Below are 22,826 nucleotides of genomic sequence, written 5' to 3'. Positions count from 1 at the left end.
TCCATATATAACCTTCTTTATATAAATATATATATATAAATATATGTATATGTGAAATACATCAGTTTTATATAAATACTTATATCCTATTGTGTATTTTTTCAATAACTGTGTTTCTGAAACTTGAGATTTTTGGAATAATTTTAAGTTTTCTCATTGATAAGCAGAAACTCTTGATCAGAAACTGTCCTGCACAGGAATGAATGCGCAGCTGTACAGTCACTGTACCCAACTCTTGCTGAGCCTCGTTCTTTCCTTTGATTGCAAGACCACTTTGTTTAGTGACAATGAGTAGTAGGGGCTTAAATATGTAACCTAAGTCATAAAATAATGCTGTAACCAAGGACTGGCATTGACTATTCTTAGACTGAACCCAGTTCCTGCACAGAGGGGAGACCCCACTTCTGCTACCCTGCATTTATTGCTGCTGTCTGTGGTACACAGGATGTTCTCCTAGATGGAGCAGTGGTCTAATCTGATGTGGCAGCTCCTACATTTTTATCTTGTAAGTGCTTTACTTACATGAATTAATTCTGAAAATGCTCCTGTGACGTTAGTCATTGTTATGATTCCCATTTTAGAGACCCTGTGTCTAATTCTTAATTATACTAATTCTTCCTTGTGCTGGTGAGGTTCCAGATCTGTGAAAGGGTCTCCCAATTCAGGGAGATGGATTGCAGAAATGTCAATGGCAAAATGAGAGTTCTTTGCCCTCTAGCAATTTTCTGTTTTTTCTAAGGTTGGAGAGAAATATTGGAAGATGAGTATAAAAGTGGCTCTGTTGATTTGTACTAGGGGCTACACAGGAGATGCATAGCTCAAGCCTGTAAGAAGTGTTGTATTAGCCAAAATTAAATTATTGAGATTGTTGACACTTCTTTCAGTGTGGCCACAATCTCATCAGAAGTGAACACCACCTCTGCTGGCCCTTCTTTTCCTTTATCAGATATCTTTATCAGAGAATTGACATCCTACCTCCCAAAGGAAAAAACGAACAAACAAACAGAAGAAGAGGTAGTGAGCTTGAGGGAGGGAGGAAGAGGCTGAAGTTTGCCCATGAATGAATAACAAGCCATTTTAAAAGTAGTCATTATGTGCTGTAACCAGAAGGAACTTCTGTCTTTCTGTATGATAAAACTACCAGTGAAATGTATTGCAAGATAATTAGGAGCAAACAGGCAGGGAAAATGAGTGATGTGCTACTCTTCATTTCCTGAGCTGGTCTTGTTCTAGTCAATGTGCAAGCTGCAGCTGTGTCTGTGGAGAGAGTGGAGGTGGAGATCAACCCTGTCTGCGTCTTCTTCCCTCGTGGCTTCACCCAGCCCTAGGACATGATGGGCAATTGTATCAGATGCAGGAAATATTCTGAACTCTCCACCCTCCTCTGGGTTTTTGTCTTCCCACTCTATTTATATCCAAGTCTAAGAGATAAAGTGGAATGTGCAGATAGAGACCCTTTTGCAGCTGTCCCTGAGACAAAACTAGTGGTTGGACAGAGAAACCAGAAGCCCTCAGTGGGGTTATTTTGGTGGCAATCTCACGGTTTTGGTATGCTGAGGCTATACAACTCCCCAGACTGCTAGCAATGCTGTTGTTCTTAAAAAGTTTTGCCTAGAATGAGGAATGTGAGAATACTTACAATTTTTACTCAGTGTTGAGCCTATGGAAAAGCCTACGGAAACAAGACATCTTTAGATAAGAAAGACTGGAGGCAGCGGCACAATACCTGTCAGCTCCAAATGCGGGAAATAAGGTTTGTGAATATTTGACAGGACCAAAGTTAGCAAGAGGGATATATACCATGTTTCCCGTCAGCATTTAGAACAGAAGTGGGGCAGACGTCCGCTTTAAAGTTCTTCAAATCAGAATTATAATTGTCTTCCCATGAAAGTGTGTGAGAAAATTAAACCTCCTGACATCCTGAAATACTTATACTTCTTTCAAAAATAATAGAATAAATTATAATAGAGCAGAGTAGAATAGGCTGAATATAACACATGATGCTGTTTAAGTAATTTTCATTTTTTTTTAATTTTGGAGCAGAGGTGCAGTCAGTAACAACAGTATGAAATCATGATAGAGGGTAGAGAGTGAGGTAGAGAGTTAATGTTTTTGGTGTTTAAAAGTCTTCTGAGGCCTTCACAATAAACATCCTTATAAAATAGTAATACAGAAAATATTTTACCTGTGAAAGTCACCTCCTCATTTACCTGCTTCTTAACCAGTGTTCAGATTTCCTTAATTTATTGTAAAAACACACTTTTGAATTGAAATGTTACTTTTTGACCCAGTGCAGCTGAGGATGAAGAAAGGCAGGAGTCTTGCTCTTCTTATGTCTTCTCAACCATATGTTTTATAGAGTTCCCCTAGGTTGCACTGTTGCTTTTCCTGTGAAGGCAAGGGGATTGCACTGGTTCCCATGAGGGCATGGCTCACTTTAGGGCATGGCTCACTTTTCAGCACCTTACTGTGCTGGTAATGTGCTAAAACAAAAGAACCAAACATTTCTCATAGACCAGTTTGCAATGTTTTGGTGTTTTGGTTTTTTTTTTAAATAAAGAGAGGTTCTCCCACAAAATAGGCCATTATATTTGAATTGCCTAAGAGAGTAAAACTATGGAGCCTCTGTGATGTTTCCATTTACATTTCCCTATTGTCAGCAAATCTCTGAAACAAATTGCCTTGGGAACTGGGAACTGTACAGTGTCAGTAAAAGGTGCTTTAGGAACCCATCCTGGAGATTTCATGTAGTTTAGGGTGGAGTGGAGGGTGCAGGGGGAGCTGGTCCTGGTAATCAATGTAATAAGAAATAAGCTGGTATGTTTTACCCCAGAAAATCAAACTGTGTACATGACAGAAAGAAAGTAAATGCAAGACATCTCACTTTAGCATACAAAGGTGAGCACTGAGCACAATGGTGCAAGTTAGGAATGATGCTTACCCAAAAGATAAGCAAGTAGTCGATTTCTGTAATAGGATGGACTTCCCAGTCTCTTTCACTAATTTCTTATGTATTGTATGATAACTATATTCACTCTCACCAACATGCTGTGCTGGTTTACATCTCTGAACAAAAAGCACAAACTCACAGCTGTTTATGAAGACAAGCCAATAAATCTAGAGGAATATATTTATACAACTCATCCTGAGATTACATAGTTAAATGCCGTTTTTTCAACTAGGCAGAGCTCCTTCTTTGCAAGGGAACCAAATTCCTCTCTGTGCCACCCAGATCTGTTGAGTTTCCATTAATGTCAGCTCTTGTCAGCTGTACTGAGTGCTACAAGTTGCGTTGCAGAATGCTTTATATACATTAAAGGAGTAAGTAGTCTGCCATTCCCATATCCTGATTTTGGCTGGCATTAAGTGATGCATGTACAAGACAGAAAGTGAGGAGCAGTTCTGGTGGCTGTTCCTTTCAGAAATCCTGTCATTTACCACTGGCAAATCCAGGTATAGTTCTCATAAGGATCTCTTCCAATTCTGTAGCAACGCTATCTTCCTATGGAGAAAGTATCATACATGTGAGTTTGAAAGCTTATTGCAGCACTGATTGCCTTTTCCATAGCAAAGAGTAAACTTCATTCAACTGATTAGACAGACTGAGCTTTGAATTATTGCTTCTTTGCCTAAATCTCCCTGATACGTGCAATAATTTATATGAAGGAAGAGCAAGCAAGAGGGTGCCATGCAAAGCAAGACATCATCATCATGTATCTAAGTTAAAGTCTGAGATAAAAATCTCAGGAGGGAAAGGTGATGTACATTTTGTGAAGCCCCTACTGGCCTTTTGCATTTATTTAGACTCCAGGCTGGCTCTTGGATGATATTCATGTAGGAAGCAGGAGGTCTTTGACTTGTGTAGCTTCTAGTAGAAGGGGACCAGCTGAGAGCCAGAGTTAATAGTAGTGCTTTCTACATTAAGCGCTATAGGAAATTTGGGGATCACCATATCAGGAACACATGCTAATAAAATGTGTGCCATATAGTAAAAACTCACCTGGGTGAAATGCTGCTCCTTCTGATATCAATGGAAATTTCCTTTTGACCAGGGGTTGCTATGGCAGCAAGCACTGGAAATGAGAACAAGGACATTTTGATATGTCTACACTGTGGATTGCAAATTATGATATCTGAGTTAGTTTTAAACAGTCTTGCAAGGAGTGGTCTAGTTAAGGCAGCCTGGAACACCACGTGGCCTAATTTACTATACTAAGCCGTTTCCTTTCCTCCGTGCTGAAGGTCTGTCTGTGTCTGGGATAGAGCAGAGGTGGAGAGGCGTTTGAGGGGATGCTTATTTTAGGGGAATGGGATGAGGAACAGACTGCAATAAGGAGTAATGTAGGGAGGGAGAAATAGTATGAGCAAAAATAAGCTAGAAAACAGGAGATAAAGCAGTCCAGGGAGTCAACAGAATGGAAGAGATGAAAGCAAAATGAACGACAACAGAAGATGTATGGGTTTAGGGGACCAGCAACCAAAGGGTCTCTTCCCATGGCAGTGCACTTTGCTCTGCTCCTTGGAAGTTAGCCTAGGGCTCCTGACGCTCAGCAGGGAGTAAGCAGTGTCAGGAAGACACTGTCAAATCACTGAATGAAGTATCCTCACAGTCTTCCAGTGGTTGATCAGCTCATAAGCACCGTTTCACTTGTGCTGCTGATGACGCTGCCGGCTGAAGTGGTGAAGTTCTGTATTACAGCTCCACAGGTGCTAATCCACCTCAGCATCAACAGCAACATGGAAGAGATTTCGATTTTTAAGTTGACTTTTAAAGAAAACCCTGAAAAATTATAGCGAAAATGCATTACTGTAATGTTAATGTTACTAAGTCAAACACAAGTTAGGAAATGCCACAGTTAATGTTGTCTTTGCCACCTTAGGGAGGGCCCCTTGTACCATTACCATAGCCTGTAATTACATGACTGCACACTGTTTCTTCCACTGAACCCCTGCATAAGGTGGTCAAGTCCTCTGCATATTTCATTAGAAATGTAGTCCAGAGCTGTTCTGCTGCATTATTACTTCGGTACTGACTTAGGGAAGAGAAAGCCACTTGTCTGTGTCACTGTGCTCTACAAAATCTCCTCTTCTGGAAAGGGGTTGGGGCCTTTGATGGCACTATGTTTCTCTGAAATCTCCATTTCTGTTCCGTGGGAGCATCTTACCTTCCATAATATTTAAAGTGTGAGCAATTCATGTTTTGGGGAGGCTGGGAAAAAACTCATAAATAACATTTAACAGACCTTATTAAATCCAATGTCCCATTTGCTTCTGCAGTGCATTCCTCTCCTATTGACCCTGGTTAGGCCTTCCTGTAATCTGTGCTGAGTCAATAAGCTCCAGTGGGCTGGTAGGCAGGTGGGACACAGCCACACAACACAGCATGTGACATTTTCAAGAGTGGAAAAGGGCAGGAACCCACCTTTTCCCATAGCAGAGGGGGATAGAAAGAATGAATAATGATGACACCTCCCATCAACTTCTCATTAATGACAGAACACATAAAAACTGGTGCCAGTTTTGCCTGGACATGTATGTAGAAAAGATGATGAAATTATTATAGAGAGATTGCTAGAGGCCCTGTCTCTTTTGTTTCTTCCTTCCTTAAGCATTTGTACCCAAAATGCAGAGTGATGGGGGAGTCCCAGCACTCCCTCTCAAAGGCCAGCAGTCAGCCACATTGTGAGTCCCTTCTCTGCTTTCTTCCCATGCTTTTGAGCAGTGCCTGCAGGTTAGCCATGCCCATTTCAAAGTTTATATACAGCAGATGTTCACAGAGCTGATCAGGAATTATGGACTTGCTGCTGTAGCTGCAGCCCTGTATGAAATACAGAGAATGTATATAAAACACAGAGAATATATCTGCCTTGCACAATAAATTCACACACCTTCCTTGCTCTCTTTGCTCAGAAGGGGACATCAGAGCCCTGATAATGGGGCATTCAGTGTCCTGAAACAGAAAGTAGGTCCCTTGCATTTGACAAGGGAAAGTTCTGGTGGGGCAGGGGAGTGATGTCTGGGGGCTAAACATGCTGACAGCTCACTGTCAGAGCAGCGTGTTACTTGCTACCTTCCCTCTCAGAAGGAGAGGCCGCCTGCCCCACACCTTTGTGGAAGCAGACTTTGCAGAAGTGTCATAAATCTCTGCCTTGCCTGCCACACAGCGCTGCCGCTGCGCTGGGTATCACCAGGATTCATCCATTTGAACTGTGCTTCATTTTGCAGCCCAGGGTAGAAGGAATAGATTGCTTTGACACTTATTTTTGGGTATAATTTCTCCACCTCCCCAGTGCCTGGGACTTGTCTTATCCCAATACCCAGCACTGTCTTTTTGCAGCATCTCTGTCTGTATCCTGCAGGTACTCGATTTGTCTGTGTTTGTGCAGACATGCATAGCAAGGATGTGCTCTCAGAGCTTGTGTAGTTCCAGAATCATAACATTCCAGTGATCCACCAGGAAAATTCAACTGAAGGGCAGCATGGTCTTGCCTTAAGCGAGCTGAAGTAGCAGGCAAACCTGCACTCCCTTCCCCACCCTGCAGGACAGGCAGTCTTTGAAGACTATAGGAAGGTGCAGGTGTGTTTTTTCGGTGAGAGCTGCAGTGATGCGTAAAAAGGAGAGGGAAGGGATCTCCCACCTTTTTGGAGATGGCCTCTGTATAATGCCATTTGAATCTGTACTTTTTGTTTGGTAGTAAGTTTTAATAGTTATCCTTTGAGGATTTTCCCAGCGAGCTTATCTGAATACACCAACAGTCTTTTTTGTAATATTCGCATTTCCCCTTTGGTTCAGCCGAGCCCACTGACAGATCATTCAAATTCAATTGTTTTATGTCTAAGCCGAACAGCTAATTAAAGTAGGGATGATTAACCTGACTGGCAGTGTCGCTCTCTCTCCCTCGCTCTCTCGCTCCCTCCCTCCCTCCCTCCCTCCTGTTCCAATCAGTCTTTTTCTCACACTCTCCTCTCTCTCTCTCTCTCTCTCTCTCTCTGTCTTTTGCTCTACTGTGTGTGTGTGTGTGTGTGTTTTTTTTCCTCTCTCCTAAACGTGGTCTGCTTGCTGATGGCAGAATGGCACTCGGAGATTTGTGCATTGTGTCTGGTTTCCTACGGGCAGGCTGACCCAGTGCCTCTAGGGACTTATCAATAGACCACTCAGAAGAGACAGAGACAGGAGAAAGGAGGAGGGGTGGGGGGGGAGAGAAAGAGAGAGGGAGAAAGAGAGAGAGAGAGAGAGAATCAATATCAAGAATAGAAGGAGCTCCGAAGCCATTTTTTTTTTTTTTTAAAGAAGTATCAGGACTTGGGAAGAGGGTGACAAAAGAAGGTTTTTCAAAGAGGCAGTGGAGGAGGTTCTAATAAATTTGGAAGGAAACAGTTCCCTGTCTTGGGAAAAAAGGAGAACTCCTGGCTGATTAGCATTCACACCAGGTATGAGATGTTCCCTACCCCTTATCACTGTCGCAACCGAGATGGAAAAAAAGCGCTTTTCCCCCCTTTTTTTCTTTTTTTTTTTTTTTTTTTTCCCCTCACCCCCCACCCCCTCTGCTCTTTAAGGAGATGAAGCGAGCGTTTATTTTGGTACGTTGGTTGGTGGTGGCAGGGGGAGCGCGAGCCGTGGGCATTTGTGTGCCGGGAGCAGGGAGAATGGAAGCAGGGCAGCGGGGAGGGGGCGGGTGGGAGAAGAGCCGGGAGTGTGTTACTGTGTCTCCTCTTTGTGCACCCCTGGGGGGGGGTTACCCAAGTTCATTTCCAGCAGGTGGATTTAGACAGGGAGTTACTTAACGCTTGACCGCCAGTTTTGAAAAAAAGGAAAAAAAAAAAAAAAAAAAAAAAAAAGGACCTGCTTCCTATGTCTATTAAAGGAAGCTCCAATTTTTTCCCTCTCTCTCTCCTCTCTCTCTCTCTTTCCTCTCTTCCTAACCAGACAGCGGGAGGGTTTCTGGCTCCTCGCCAACCCAAAAGCCTCTAAGTGTTTTGCACTTGTTTCAGGGAGCCCGGGGATTTTTTTCAGCATTTTCACTAGAGAACAAAGAGTTCTTTACAAAGGAAAGGGGGAGAGCGAGCTTAACGCCTGAGATATGTTTTTCTATTTTTATTAGGGATTTTTTTTCCCCCTCCTAAAAAGAAAGAGAGCAGCAAAGCACAGAATGTGTGGCAGCAACAAAAAAGATTGAAAGGAAATGCAGTTCCCTTACCTCCAAATTATAATTTGGAATTAATAAGAACAGGAATGGAAGGGGGACAAGACCAAGTGAGTTTGGTATGTCGTTCTTTTCTCCCTTTTTTTTTAACTCTCTCTTTAAATTCCAGTTGCTGTTTTGCCAACTTACCTAGCATCTTTTTTTTTCCCCATAAAAGTTATATTGCAAACAGTTTCTGTTTACTTAAAAAATCAAACAACAAATTCTTACTGAGGAAAAAAAGGAGGGAAGTGGGGTGGTTATGGTAGAAAAGAAACAAATGAGTGGGAACAGAAATCTTTCGCTTTCTGTCACTTAGAAAAAAAGTTGGTAATGGCTTGTTGAAGCTAGGATCCTAAAATACAGATGGGGCACTAACGTCTGTGTCCACGGACCCAGCTTTTCCCTGACCATCTGTCTAAAAGTCACCTCTCACTGGCAGCTCAAATGATTAGTCGGAGCTCTGGGATTTTTTTGTTTATTTGTTTGTTTGCTTGTTCCTCCTGTTCAGTGGGACCCTCTCTCAAATCGCTCCATTTCACCTTCTGAGTTTAGTTCTTCAGTTGAGCCCCAGACTGAGGGTTTCAGGATAGACCCCCTTGCACTGTAGATTTTTTGTTCCTCTGAACGTATTTCTTCTAGATACACTCTTTGTCTATTTGTACATGAAAAAGGCACATGCAATAGAGAAGGGAATAGCGCATCGCATTTAAGGAGGTGTTTAGATTTGATTTTTATTGCATATAGTATATAGCATACAGGACAGCTCCTTTACAGTTTCTCCTGAACAGTGGTTAGGATGTTTGAGAATATATACTGTTGTGAATTCAGTAGCTTAAGGAAGTGCTTTCTTTACCCAAATTCTGCTTTCCTTCCTTTATTGATTCGTATTTTCCCGGCTTTGACAAATTGCCAGTCTAAGACCAGCATCATATAGCAGAGATACAGAAAACAAGAGAGGAAACTCTTGGTTTTGATATTATGTCCCCCCTAAAAACCATAAGCGATTTATACCCAGATCTAGATCAAATCATTATAGAGATATGATGATTGTTTCTGGATGCAGAGCACTATTACTGCAATACCTTGATTTTTATTTTCATGCTGCAGGGTTCCCTCAGGAGAGGTTGTCTGTTACAGCTACATAGTTATCACATATGCATTTGTGCCACTGTTTTTAAGCAACACCTGTGCATTGTGTAAGTGTACACGGAGAATCAGTCCATTTACATCTTATATGATGAAAAGGGGAAAAATCCATTCTTGGGCTCTGCTTGCACTGCTTTAGAAATCCCACTACCCTACAGTGGCAAAACGTCCTGCAGGATACAGCCTGTCCTTTGCAGAAGTGAAGGGAAACTGTCCACGACAAGTGAAACCACCAGTTAAAACACAGTTTTGTTTTCATGCCAGTATCCAGTCCGGGGGCTCATAACTCTTGAGCTTCATTAGCTGGGACTCTTCCCTCTCCAAAGCTGCAGTGGGCACAGCTTTCCCAGCAGAAGTTGGGGGCTTGTCGTGGGCTGAAGTCCCCTGCTCCAAGACCAGGTTCCCTCACTGCAGGTCATCCAAGTGCTCTGCCTTTCCACGGGTAACAGCAGTAGTGGCGCCCGGTCAAAAGTACTTTGCGGGCTCCCCAGTTTAATGTGAAATGCTTGGATGAGAGGGATGAACCACCAAAAAGAGCTGGTCGTTCTCTTGGCAAACATAACAAATAGAACAACTTTTGGCAAATTACAAATGCCTCTCTTTTACCTAAAATCCTTGCTTTCTTCATTCCTCCAGAGATTTTTCCCAACTCCTGATGTTTTTCATGGTCTGAATGTTTTCTGTGACTTTTCTCCCTTGCTCTCTCTGAAAAGGGGGGGGTGGAAATCACTGGAAAAGTAAGCAAAAGAGCACAGAAAGGGGACTTGATCTTTGAAGTTTTCCGTAGGATAAGCAGTCTAATTTTTTTTCTGCCTCAGTCTTTTTTATTCTCCCCTACTCCCCCTTGAATTTTTTTTTAAATCTAACATGCTTTTGTGAGTATTTTGTTTCTGCAACCTTGGAGATGATAACAGAAGAGAGAGGACAGAACAGAGCTGAAACCTAGATTTAGCCCCCTCAGTCTCAACTAGAAGGCATCTTCCAGTGGCTGTCACTGTGTCCAGAAGTAGGAAGAAAGACGGTAGCTGTCTTTTGGGGACTCCATGGAGCTGACCTGAGAGTAGCACATTCACAGTACAGGAGAAAAGAGAAAGAGGGGGAAAAAAAAATTAAAAAAAGGGGAAAGAAAAGCTCTTTGAGCAGTAACACACTGGCTCTTTCTTCCTGCAGGCAATCCGCTCCAGCTCCTGGCGACGTGTCCTGCACTATCAGATATCATATGACTCTTTATTTGGACTCCCGTTAGCAGTATGGGCCTGTTAGGAGGCTGTTTGTTTTCTTTTCCTTTCATTTCCTTCTCCTTAGTCCCCCCTATTTTATGTGTGCTTGTGTGAGCATATCCCCTTTATAATCTCTCTTTTTGTGCTGAAGCTTCATAGAAAAGAAAAAAAAAAAACTTAACCATTTCCCAGGGCTGTTTTTAATCCTCTGCCAAAATTGAAGTTCATTGTCGAGTTGTAAAAATAAATAACACCTTTTGGTTTTATTTCTCTCTTTTGCTTCTTCCTTTGCCCTGGTACTTCTTGGTGTGTCCGTATATACTCGAGCTCGTCTTTCTGTATCTCCTGCCTGAGTGGGTGAAGTTGGGATACACCTGTATCAGTCTGAGCAGAAGTGCAGAGCTGCCTGCAGCCGCTCCTGCTGCTTCTTGCCGTTTGTTTCACTTTCATAAACTTTCCTCTGTTTATTTATTTACTTCATTTGGGCACCTTCTTCACACCGAGTTTGAAAAGCTATCAGGCAGCGATTCCTGTGCTGGGCTTTTCTGCATTTAGGTGAGCAAACGGGGGAAGTTAAGGCTGTAAGAAAGTGAAACGTTGTGCTGAAGGAAGAGAGGATGAAGTGCGAGGCAGAAATTAGACGCGCTTTGTGTACGCCACCCGTAAAAGTTTCCTGAACCAGAACGCTGGTGCCTACTAATAGGATGGGGGGAGCCAGACAGCAGCTAACAATCGGAGGTGTGTAGCCAAGTAGCCTTATGGCAAGAATATTTCTGATACCGAATCACATTTTAGTTAAGGGAGATGAGATTTTTTTCCCCCTGTTTGTGCTGTCTCTAGCACTGCATTATTTAGATAAACACGGCTGCAAAACTTTTTTGCCTGAAAATGCTAAGTCACGTCAATAGAAACAGTGAATTGATGCCAAATGTATTAAATTGTTGCAAGGAAAAAGTCTGTGTTTCCAAAAGAGAGGTAATGTTTTGTTTTGATACTTTCCTGTGCAATATTTTAATTTCTCTTTGTAAACTCAGGGTATATTTTGAGAATTGTTAAGAATTTATTTTTAAAGGAAAAAGGTAGGGGAGAATCCTTAAAACATTCATAAATGAGAGATTTTGAAAGGGGGAGATTTAGGTTTTTTAGGAGGAATTTAAAGTGTTCGGGGTTTTGTTCAGTTTTTGTTCAGTTTTATGCAACCTGAATCCTAATATACTTTGTCAAGCAAACCAGAAAATGAGCTTTTTACACAACTTTGCTCCCTCTGTAATTACTGCTGTATTTTTATGGAACTTGGTGTTTTATTCATCCAAATTCGGCAAGATTAGCAAAGCCGAAATCCTGTTTGCTCTGTGGAGACACAAAGGAGTTACTGATACTTTCCGTCAGGAGTAGATGCTTTGGCCAGCCAGTCCTTCCACCAACTTGTGCTGTTGAGCAGCTGGCTGTGTGCGGGCCGACCGCCACGCTCCGGGGACGGTATGGGCATATTTTGTACACACAATTTATATACATTTCGTGCTGATATTCCCATTAGCGCAGCTCAAGAGCTCCAACTTTTAGCATTTCTTCTCTGGTGTATACTTAGGCCAGTGTACAAAAGCAATCTTTTAAGTGAGGCAAATACAGCCCAGAGGTTTTTCTGTTAAGAATCCAGAAACAACTGCATTTCAGCCTTACTGTAGGTGTGTTGAACCGAATTGAGGTCTCCTTGCTAGTTGATGGTATTTCTTATTTCTCATCTAACTTCCCACTGAAGTCAGTGCAGGTTTTCCTGAGAATAGGTTGATGAAAAACAGAGCTAGAGCATCAGGATTTAGTGTGGTCCCCTTGAATCAGTGTTGGAAACCAGACACCCCAGAATGTGCACAGCCTAGCATCCCTCTGAAGCCTGCAGGGCATGCTTGCTTTAGTGGAGTTGCTAGAGCTGAGTTGAGTTGACTCCAGCAGTCTGAACCTTTATTTGCATATGCCTCGAGTTCCTTCAGAAACGTACCAATATCTCTGCTTCACTCTCATCAGCACACTTTTTCTTTTTGTTTAGTTTTTGCCAGTCATTTCAAGGAGGAGTAAGAGGTTCTTTGACCAGAGACAGTGTTTTGAGGTTTCTTTCCTTTTCTCTCTTCCTCTAGCAACTTAAAACCAACTTTTCTTTAATGTTTCATGCTTGGGCACATTCATGGTCCTGAGGAAGGAATTACTGACTTTGTTGGAAGAAATCTGGTTTTGGAGTAATTGTTAAGAATGTTTAAAGATTGCTGTGCATGCATGGAACATGATGTTCCCTGTTACTCTACACGTGCTCCAGTGCTCTGAGCAGCCCTAGCTGTGGGTATTTATTTGTGAGCTCGTTCTCGGAGCTGCCCATGAATTTAGTTGACTTGACAACCAGTAAACAGCCCCATGATAAGGCTGAAGTTTGAGATCTATATAAGTGGGAGGTAGAAGACTTCTTTCAAGTTTTTGGCCATTACAGTGTATTGTTGCTCAGCATCTTTCTTTATAGAAAAAGAAGTGTTATCCTCAAACTTGCTGATTTCATCTCTACAGAGCAGATTATTCTATTTCAAAGATACTACAAGCTCAAATAATGGTAAAATACATAGTTAGCTACCTTGCAAAATAAATAGCAAAGAGGTACGGAAAACTGAAAGCCAAACGCTGCAACTAATGCTTGAAAGTGTGGCTTGGGCTGGGCAGAGAAGGACAGGCTCGCTGTTGCTGAAGTTTTGTTAGCATAACTTGGACTTGGTGGAATTGCACCAAAGTTGTGTTTTGACTTGGCTTAACTTCACTGCTTTCATCTGACTTTTTTTCTAAGCCAGCCCAGTCCAGATCTGCTCAGTGCTCAGGAGGGTGATAGCCAAGGGACAAAACAGCTTGTCTAACACATGTCTCTTTAGTGCACCAGTGTGTGGCTTGTGAGGCCTCAGACTGGATCACCACTGTCCAGAGAAATGTGTTTTCCTGCAGTGTAATAAGTTGTCCTGCTGCTTTCAGATGTCAGGGATCCCCAGTTCACCACTTGGTGAAAAGGTCTGCTCTCAGAAGAGGCTTCCCTTCCATTTAACATTTTATTAGAGCATGCAACTCATATAAATGTGCTGTGGCCAGTAGGAGCAACAAATTATGGTTTATTTTTGCCAGGATGTATGTATTTATTCTATGTCTGTATTAATATTATGGTGAGATGGTATTTCAACCTAAACACCAATTTCAGTGGCTTACCGCTAAAAAATGAGCTGAGTTGAAATGTCAAGTAGTCGTTCCAAGCTCAGAGGTGAAGCTTATATTGTTTTGGAAAGTATGAGGAAAGTCATGGTTACTTTTTTTTTTTTACTTTTTTTTTTCTTTTTTTTTTTTTAATGTGTTGGGCAGTCACACTAAGACAGGAGCATTTTCTGATTAACTAATTACTGAAACCCATTAATTTTTCCATTCTCATTCTATTTTTAATTTTTCTTATTTCTTCAATACAAAATGAAAATTATAAAGAGCTAATTTCCTTAAACTAATTAGACTTACAATTTTAATCTCACAAAACCCAGGAAATTCCAAGCGATGTTTTTTTGTGACTCTGCCATGTTGCACATGCCTCTCTCCTCTTTGAAACCCTTGTATTGGCCTTCAAAAAATCCTGGGAAAACACTCAACACTTGCCTGAGCCAACCTTGTCGGTCCAAACTCTCCTGAACTTCTGGCACTGTTGGGCATCCAGATCCAGGTTTTGTGATTTGAGCTCATCACTTTTGAAAATAACAACATGGAATTTCCAGACATTTCTTTTTATGAACTTAAGGGCTTTTTTTAAAAAATAATTAGTATTTAGAGTGATTCTGTTTCCACTGAAGCCAGCACAAGCAGCAGAATCCACATCCTCTGGTTAAAATTTCTCATGGCACTTTCCAAAACTTGATTTTTGCTCAGATGGCTTTTTCAGTTTTGACCATCTGGAGAGCAGTTGTACATAGAATATTCTTTAGGCAGTCCTCTGAATAGGAGACCTAAAACTCTTTGACCTGTTAATCTCTACTACATATCCCATAAAGCCAGTGTGAGAAATAATTTTTGTTCTATCCTCCCAGAGAAAAGGATTTAGTGATGATTTCTTTGGCTGGAGAATCAGGAAATACCAGTGAAAACTCTTCGTAGGAAGATGCTGGAGTCTTCTTCAGTGAGATCAACTGTTCTTTATATATAGATAGATAGATAGATATAGATATACATAGTGCCTTTTTTTTTGCTTGTTGAAATATATCCCCACAATCTTGAGAAGCCACAGAAAATTATCAGTGCCACAATAACCTTATACAGCTGGAGAATGCTAAACAGAGCTGATCTGAGGCAGCCTTCCTCACTAATGAGACAAGCCAGCAAGTTGGTTTCAAGCTTTAGTTTGTGCCATTGCCTGCACATTGAAGCAACAGGGTGTACCCTACAAGGAATCTTCCTCTCTGTAATAATTTTTAACATCCTGGTCCAATTCTTTAACTTCTATTGTCATGAAATTCTCACCAAAGTCATGAGGAAATCTCTGTCTGGCAAGCATGGAAAAAAATGGACTCTCTCTGAGTAGTCTCTACTATTTATATAGTTAAAAATTTAATCCACACCTCATACCAAAAAAAAAAAAAATTGATATATATTAGAAAGCAAAGGGGGATATTGATTTGCAGCCTATTCATTTTGTATTATGCTCGTGTTAGACAGTATAAGACTGTTCTGGTGCTTGCTTTGGAGGACCTTTCTGAAACTCTGTGGAGCTGCACAAAGCAAAGTCAGCAAGTGAGAAGCAATCTTATTTCTGATCAAAATGAAGTAATGTGCCAACTAATGATGACAGAAACCTGGAGAGCTGTAGGTGCTCCCTTTTATCAGAGATATAAAAATAGAGATTCAGACCGCTGTTAAAGATTGCATAATGCCCTGGCTAAATTTCAATGAAGGTAATTGTATTTGGCCTCCTTGAATTCCCTCTGAAGTGTCAGTTGCATGAGGCAATATTCACTTTCTGGCCTGATCCACACCATAAGGGTATAGAGCATAGTTAAGCAGCTGCCACCTCCCACTCCACGGATGGCTTTATTAGCTCAGTGTTGAGCAAAGTAACCACTTTGCAATTTGATCAGTGACTGAATAGTGACAACAGCCAACACCTCTCTTCTATACCTTCATTTGTCTCAAAATGCTTATTATAAAATCTAACAACTTGGGCCTCGTTCCCTCAGTGCTGTGATGATATTTGTAAGAACTATCTCTGTTTTGCAGAGGAGGAAAGTGAGGCACAGAAATGTGAGTGACTTTTCTAAATGTACACAGTGAATCAGTGGCAGAGCCAGGAGAATAACTTGGGAATCCTGCTTCCCAGTCCCATGCTCTAAGCACTAAGAAACACTACCCCTCTGAATGCAAGTTATTGTTATTAAGATGTGGTTTATCTTTCATGTAAGTCGCCATCTGTTATATTGCCTACTTGCTATTAGTTACGAAAGCTATTCAAATTTTAAACTGTTTTGCATTCTCACAGCTACTTAAGCCCACAGTAGACTTTTTGACAACAGTAACAGTGCTTCTCATGTGAAAGAACTGGACAAATATTAACTCATGTTTTTTCAGTAAATTTTTGTGATGCCATAAACCCACAGTTTAGACTGAATTTAAACAGACCTTGAAAAATCCATGTATTCGATGCCGATTGGTTCCATATCTGTCAGTTGTACTTAGTTAAGACATGACTGTATATTCTCATAGATATGATTAAGAACATAAATATCCAAATGGTGATTTAATGTAAATTGAGTCATTGATAACTTCATGTGTCTTGGGTCTAACAGCTCTGTGGCTGTTACGGTCCTTTGAACATGTAGTAGGAAAAACGTATTAATCTTGAGCTCTTAGTGATGCTTCTGGGGACCTCAGTGAGCCAAGGAGAACTAGGTCAGTCTTCTTGGAGGCAGTCTGGAAAAGCCCTGAGCAGAAGCTGGGGCAGGGACTGGAGCTATAAAATGAAAAAAGGCTCTTGAAAAGTAAAAGTTGCTCTGTTGCTCAGTGTACAGATGAGTGCTAGGGAAACACATCTGTTTAGATCCTCACAGTCACCATTTTTAAAGGAGCTATGAAGCCCAGGCTTGGGAAGGGGTAAACCTGCAAACAGGAAGAAATAGCCTTGTAGCTGAAGAGAGAAGGAATTGTCTCAAACTATCCAATATCTGCTAGCAGGTGAAACAACAGGGGCAATGCCAAACAGAGTCCGAGACAGATTGGACACTGTTGCCTTTTCATCTCTTAAGATGGTTAACCAACAAGGGCACTGCTGATAGTCCTAACCAGTTTCCTTTGTGTGATAAAGCCTACTGAATTTCTGAAAGCACTTTTCTTCTGCTGAACTAGAACATATGTTTCAGAAAGATAATCTTAAAGTCTTTAAGTAATTGGGATATAGTCATCAGAAACGACCACATATTTAAGATAATTATTCTGAAGATTTTGAAATCTAGTTCACTTCTTTTGAGTCTGAATTTGACTTAACTTCATCTGTGCCTTTGTCTGGTGTATTAAGGAGCCCTCTACTGTCAGAAATCTTCTCCCCGTGCTTGGTATTAATAAACTTTGCTGGTCCGGCTGATGGATGGTGATATTTTGACACCCAGAATATAATTTGAGTGGATGGGGAGGTGAGTAGTAGACTTTGAAGTAAGAGGTGAGGAATTACTGGTGGTAGAAGAAGTGGGTGAACAGAGAAGAGAAACACTATGCAGAGAGAGTGGGTTTCTTTTTCTTCCTGAATATTTAAGGCAGAAATAAAACAAATGTGGGTAAAGGCAAAGATCCAGTTATAAAGAGGGAATATAAGAGAAAAGGTCTTGAGAATAGACAGAGTATAGTGTAAAAAGCGTCGTAAAGCTATTGACAACAGGAAAAAGAAACAAATGTAGTTTGCAGTGATCAATAAGGTCAGACCAAATGGGGAAATATCAGAGTATGTTAAGAATGTAACAAAAAGTAGCAGTAATTCACCTTGGGTACTTTGGACTGTAGCTTCTCAAGCAGCGGGTACTTTCCCATCTCACAGGAGGCCAGCGGGCTTAGGTCATTATGGCTTTGAAAATGCACTGCTTAATCTGAAGGTTAGTGAGAGGCTGGTACAGTTTTGAAAGGTCTGAACATATTCAAACTTTGTGAAAAAGGCTGGCCAAATTTTCTGCCCAAGGCCTCTCTGTCCTCAGGATTAAAACTCCAATGTTCAGGGCATAACGAAAGGGAGGCCTAATTAGGCAAGAGAAAGGTTTTCTGACACACATAGCTTTTCTTTTCTTTTTTCTTTCTCTTTTTTTGTTTTCCTGCCAATAAAGGAACAAAGAATAGGGTAAAACTTTATTAGGGTAAGCATACTATTAGTTTTCTCAAGTTGTTTCTCTTCTAGCCCCCTCCAGAGCAACACCTCTCTTTGCTCTGGTGGCTGGGACATCACAATATGGGCATGTTCCTTACCTGCTGCCCACTCATGGTGCAGCCTGGAACAGGTCACTTAACCCCTTGGCTTCAAATTGCTCCAAACAACTCTAAAACCAGCCAGTGGTTTCCTATCTCAGGAGCAGCTGATAAGATGGTGTCAACATGGCCTGTGAAATGCTAGGAAATCGTGAGTCACATTTGGCAAGGTTACCTTTAGCTTTGGATTTCATGCAGTTCAGTATGAAGAATTCTTGTGTCTTCACTTCAGATATTCAATCATTCCTCTCCTGTTTACCTGTGAAATAGCTCTGGTAATGCTCATCACTGATGCTACAAGATCAGTGAGTGTAAGTGTAATGAGTTTTTCGTGCTTTGAAGGTATTAGTGTTCTCCTCTTAAAACCTGATAAAATCCTCTGCCCAAGGTAAAAGTCTGATTGGTTTCTATCAAGAAAGTAAAAATATTTTTCTGAAGGATATTGATTTGCTTTTCAAAATGCATGAGTAGTCCTAGCCAATCTGGGAAAATTGAGTGAGAAAAGTGATAATTTCTAAGTTGCCACTGTAGGCCAAGCACTGAAATAGGGCCAGTCTGGATCATTCAGACTAGCTTTTAAGAAGCTAATGTACTTTTAAGAAGATGGAAAAAGAAAAAAAAAAAAATCCCTTCAGACTGGTTTTGTGTGGCTGACTTGTCTCCAGTGTGAATGAAGTGTGTGGAAGTTAACACCATGACACTCACCACTTACTAGAAACACATATCTGGGTGTTCTCACTGATTGATGGATTATCAAGTGTCATATTCCAAAATCTTTCAAACAAGGCTATCCTGTTGCATTTGTGCAAGCAAAGAAAAAAATATTCAGAAGCAGAAAGAAGTAAAACCTGTTGGAAACATGAAAGACCTTTCTAAAGCCATTTCTCCCTGTCACTGGTATGAGAAGAATTTTCATTCTCTTTAAGGCTATTTAAAATATACTAAAAATAGCAAAGAAGACAATCCAGTGCATTCTCAGCCCTGAAACTACAATTGGTGATAGATTCTTGTTGCCACATCACACCCAATGAGATAGCTTACTGGAAGATCTGATCAAAAAACCCTCAATATTGATTGGAAAAAAAAAAATAAAAGAAATTGAAATGTTCTCTTTCCCCTAATCCCCATTCTTTTTTCAAGGCAGAAAAAACCCCAAAAACACTGTTTTCTATTGTTTAATTAAAATGAATCCCCATTTTTCAGTGATTTTAATTTCTGTGAATTTTAATTCTCATCCTTCACATGGGATGAAATACCAGAAAACTGTGCAAAAGGTTAAAATTTTCTTTTTTTTTATTTTTTTCATTTTTAAGTCAGTATGAAAGATTATCCACTCACTTTCTGCTGCCATCCTGTCTCTCTTTTCCATATTTCTACAGACTCCTGGCTGACTCTGAATGGCACTTAGCTGTTTCACTCATTAGAGAAAGCAAGTGGTGGTTCCATAACTTTATTGATTTAAGGTGAGATCATGGTAGGGACCACTCTGGATTCTGGAAATGACACAGCTTCTTGAAGATATTCTTTGCAAAGCAAGTAAGGAATATGATAGTATCACTTCTAATCAAGATGAATATCATTGCAGTCAGCAGTAGATGTCACAAGCTGTACGGGTACATCAGGGATCTGACATGCGAACACTTGTGTTCATACTGTTTCTGTCACTTACCCAATGCACAAGTTCTGACTTATCTATTTTGGCTTGTTTTCCACATGAGGACGACATGGCACAGGCAGTAAACCTAAATTTCTTTTGTTTGTTTGACAGATTACTTGAGCAGTTATCTCTATGTATGGCACCGGTATTTGGGGTTGTTGCTGTTGGAAGGCCAACACCACTGATTTGGTCTGTGCTAACATTTATCTCCACGTTGAAGGCATGATTTTTTTTTTCCCAAAACATTGAATAATGGTTAAATTAGGATGCTCTGTAATGAGGTAGATGTTGATGTGACACTGCAGTCCATCTGTAGCATCTTCCATATTAAACTGAATGAAATGGCAGGAGTATTAAGGAGGAAGACCTAAGTGGGCATTATGAACCAGATGAATGCAACTGCTCTGTTATGTTCCCACCATTTTGCACTTGAGCTGTTTGGTTTTACTCTCTGGCTGTCAGTCATCACACAAATTAGAACTGAAAGTCTTTTTCCCTACTGTAGAATCCATAATTATGGGTACAACAACCTCCAGGAGTGACTGCGCTGTTTAGTTCAGTATTCTCTATCTTCTGGCCTCTCCAGGTAGGGTTCTGTGGATTGGCATCACAGTTTACTTCCAAGAAATGCCAGACAAAAGAGAGGCAGAAATTTGTCCCGGTAGAATCAGAGGAAACCTTGAGTGATTTGACCCAGTCAACAACTGTCAGGAAGCATTGCCACTTGAGGAAAAGTAAATGCCTCATTATTGTTGCTAGACAGATGCACCTCCATAAAACACCTGGAAGTGGTCCACAGACCACAGACAGAACGTCACTGAGGTTGAATTTTTTTTTTTTTTAATGGGGAGAGATAGCAGGTCTCATATTTTTAGACATAAATTGATCATCAGCTAGAGTGAGGAAGTAATCTATTGCAGTTGAGTCTCATGCAGAAACCAAGCATGTTATAAGGTGATGTTCCTTTCATCTGATGTTGACCACTGTAGGGGAAGGACATCAGACTGCCTGAACCATCATTTTGAAGAGAGAGCTCACAGAAGATATGTTACTTGTGGCGAGGCTGAAAGTGAATGAGGTAACCACAGAGTAAGCTGCTAATGATGTGGATTGTGGGAAGCACTACTGATAGGAGGCAGACAATTGGATTGATTAGAGCAGCCCCAGGGACTAACTAGTTCTTCTTCTTTCACCATCCTGGGGTGAAGTTAAACCTGCTACTGGTAGTAATGAAGAATAGCTAATACAGAGCAGACTCTGCCAAAGTAGCAACATTGGCATCAGGAGCAGAAAGTTTTGCAGATTTCTCTGTGTGTGCACTTGCTACTGGTGTTCCTGGTGGGTGGCTGAATCATCCTGATGGCATTCAACAGGAACCAGCTGCTGAGAATATTAAAATGCAAGCATTTATTCCTCTAGAGAGACAGTAGCATCTGCAAAGTTTTCCTGTCTTGATGGTACAGATAATCCCATGGAGTATTCTCTAGTAGTTTTTAACTCTCAATTCATTTATACATGTTTTTTAAAGCTGTAAGTGCTTTGTGTCTGCACAGAAAAAGCCTAGTCTTAGAGCTGAGGCCACAACTGTCCTGGGCACATATCTCTGTCAGGCTGAGGTACCTTACGTTGGGAAAAAGAATCAGGCTTTGCCTCCTTCTCCCCCTCCCAGTTTGTTTTTTTTCACCCTCCTCTTCTCAGGAAACACTACCTTGGAGGCTGGTGTGCCTCCCTCCCAGAGAGGGAGTCCTTGACCAAGCCATGATTTTGTAATCATAGCAGGGTAAGCTCTGTCTTGAAATTCATAGTGGTAACAATTGTAAGAAGTGGTAAAAATTGCAAGAAAGTGATTTAATGGTCTGACAGAGCAGGATGTTGAACATAGCCGTTATTGTTTGTATTTGTTATTCCAAAGAGGAACATGTCCCTTCACAAGCCTGTAAGCAACATTCCCCAGCTTTATACTGCTTATAGTCTAGGGGATACCTCTGGAAAGGAAACCAGGCCCTAACAACTTTCACAACACATCAAAACCAGTGGGCACTCAGCACCCATCAGAAACTGCCTCTTAGTGCAACATGGCTGTAAACAACAAACATCATAACCAAAACAGCTGGGAGAAGAGAAAAGGCAGATAGTAGCAACAGTGGGGGAAAAGATGGTAATTTCTTCTTTTAATTCTTTGCTTAGCTCTGCATATCTCTTCTGCTTTCCTTAGAATATGTTCTTATGCAAATATTGTGTGATTTCACATACTGAAGGTATTTACAGGAAGGGAAAGGCAAAGATTCTGCCCATGGCGTATGATGTGAGTAAAAGTGCAGGATTGTTTTATGGAGAAAGGGAAACCGAGTTCTTTTGCAGTGTGGCTGCAATGTTGGCACAGAGAGAAGAAATGAGTTGTAGACAGCCAGAGCTATGTAGCAAAATAAAGGGTGCAGTTTATGATTTTATTTAAAAAGTAGTATAACTTGGTGCACTCATCACAGTAGCATTTTATTAAGGTATTTTATCCATATCTAAATAGCCTTGTGTAAAATGCCTGCCTAATAACTTAAGGCTGTGAATAGTTCAGCTCCATTTTTCTAAGCTGGAATATTAGTACACAGTGTTAAAAGAACAAACTTGCCCAAGGCAGCAAACCTCCATTCCTTCTTCCACCTTTTGTCATTTCCAGTCATCCTCAGAGCCTGTCAGGGTGCGTCAACAAGTCAAGGTTTTGACAGGATCTTACAGACACAAGAGGGACCACAAACACCACTCTACAAAGTTTATTGATAGCCTCTCTCATGATATGACAGCCAAGGAAAGCTGTTGCAGGAGAGGTGACAGCAACAGCAGCACTTTATTGCCATTCCTGATTTCAGCTTCTCCTTGGAAAGAGCTGTTGAAACCTTTTGCGGTGTTAGACATATAGTTTAATCTCAGTAAGACATCACAGTGATGATGCATACATCAAAGACTCTGTTGTGCTTTCCCCTTTTTATGTGAGTTATGTTTGCTCATTTGTTTAAAAAAAAAAAAAAGCATAATGATTTCAACTTTAAGAGGCTTAAGCCCAAAGCCTTGGAAGGTCTTAACAAAGAATGATTTAATGAACTGGCTATTGTGTTTATTGTTGTGCTCAGC

General features: G+C 41.0%; 1 protein-coding gene across 20 annotated transcripts in view; it reads left to right on the top strand.

The window, feature by feature from the left end:
• ZBTB20 (zinc finger and BTB domain containing 20) overlaps positions 1-22,826 on the top strand; it is a 476,987-nt gene that overhangs the window by 379,268 nt on the left and 74,893 nt on the right. The window contains exon 6 of one of the 20 annotated variants that reach the window (XM_050333935.1): positions 19,423-19,506. The exons of 18 other annotated variants lie outside the window; for them this stretch is intronic. The gene's annotated coding sequence lies outside the window, so the exon portion shown is untranslated. Of the gene's footprint in view, positions 1-6,468; positions 7,432-19,422; positions 19,507-22,826 lie in introns of those variants that run through there. One more of the 20 variants, XM_050333939.1, reaches the window with a different exon arrangement.

This window comes from Myiozetetes cayanensis, unplaced genomic scaffold (assembly GCF_022539395.1).
Source record: "Myiozetetes cayanensis isolate MyiCay16 unplaced genomic scaffold, myiCay2020 scf5-8, whole genome shotgun sequence".
NCBI lineage: Eukaryota > Metazoa > Chordata > Aves > Passeriformes > Tyrannidae > Myiozetetes > Myiozetetes cayanensis.
Note: the sequence above shows the minus strand (reverse complement) of the source record. Positions and strands in the feature narration are given on the sequence as shown.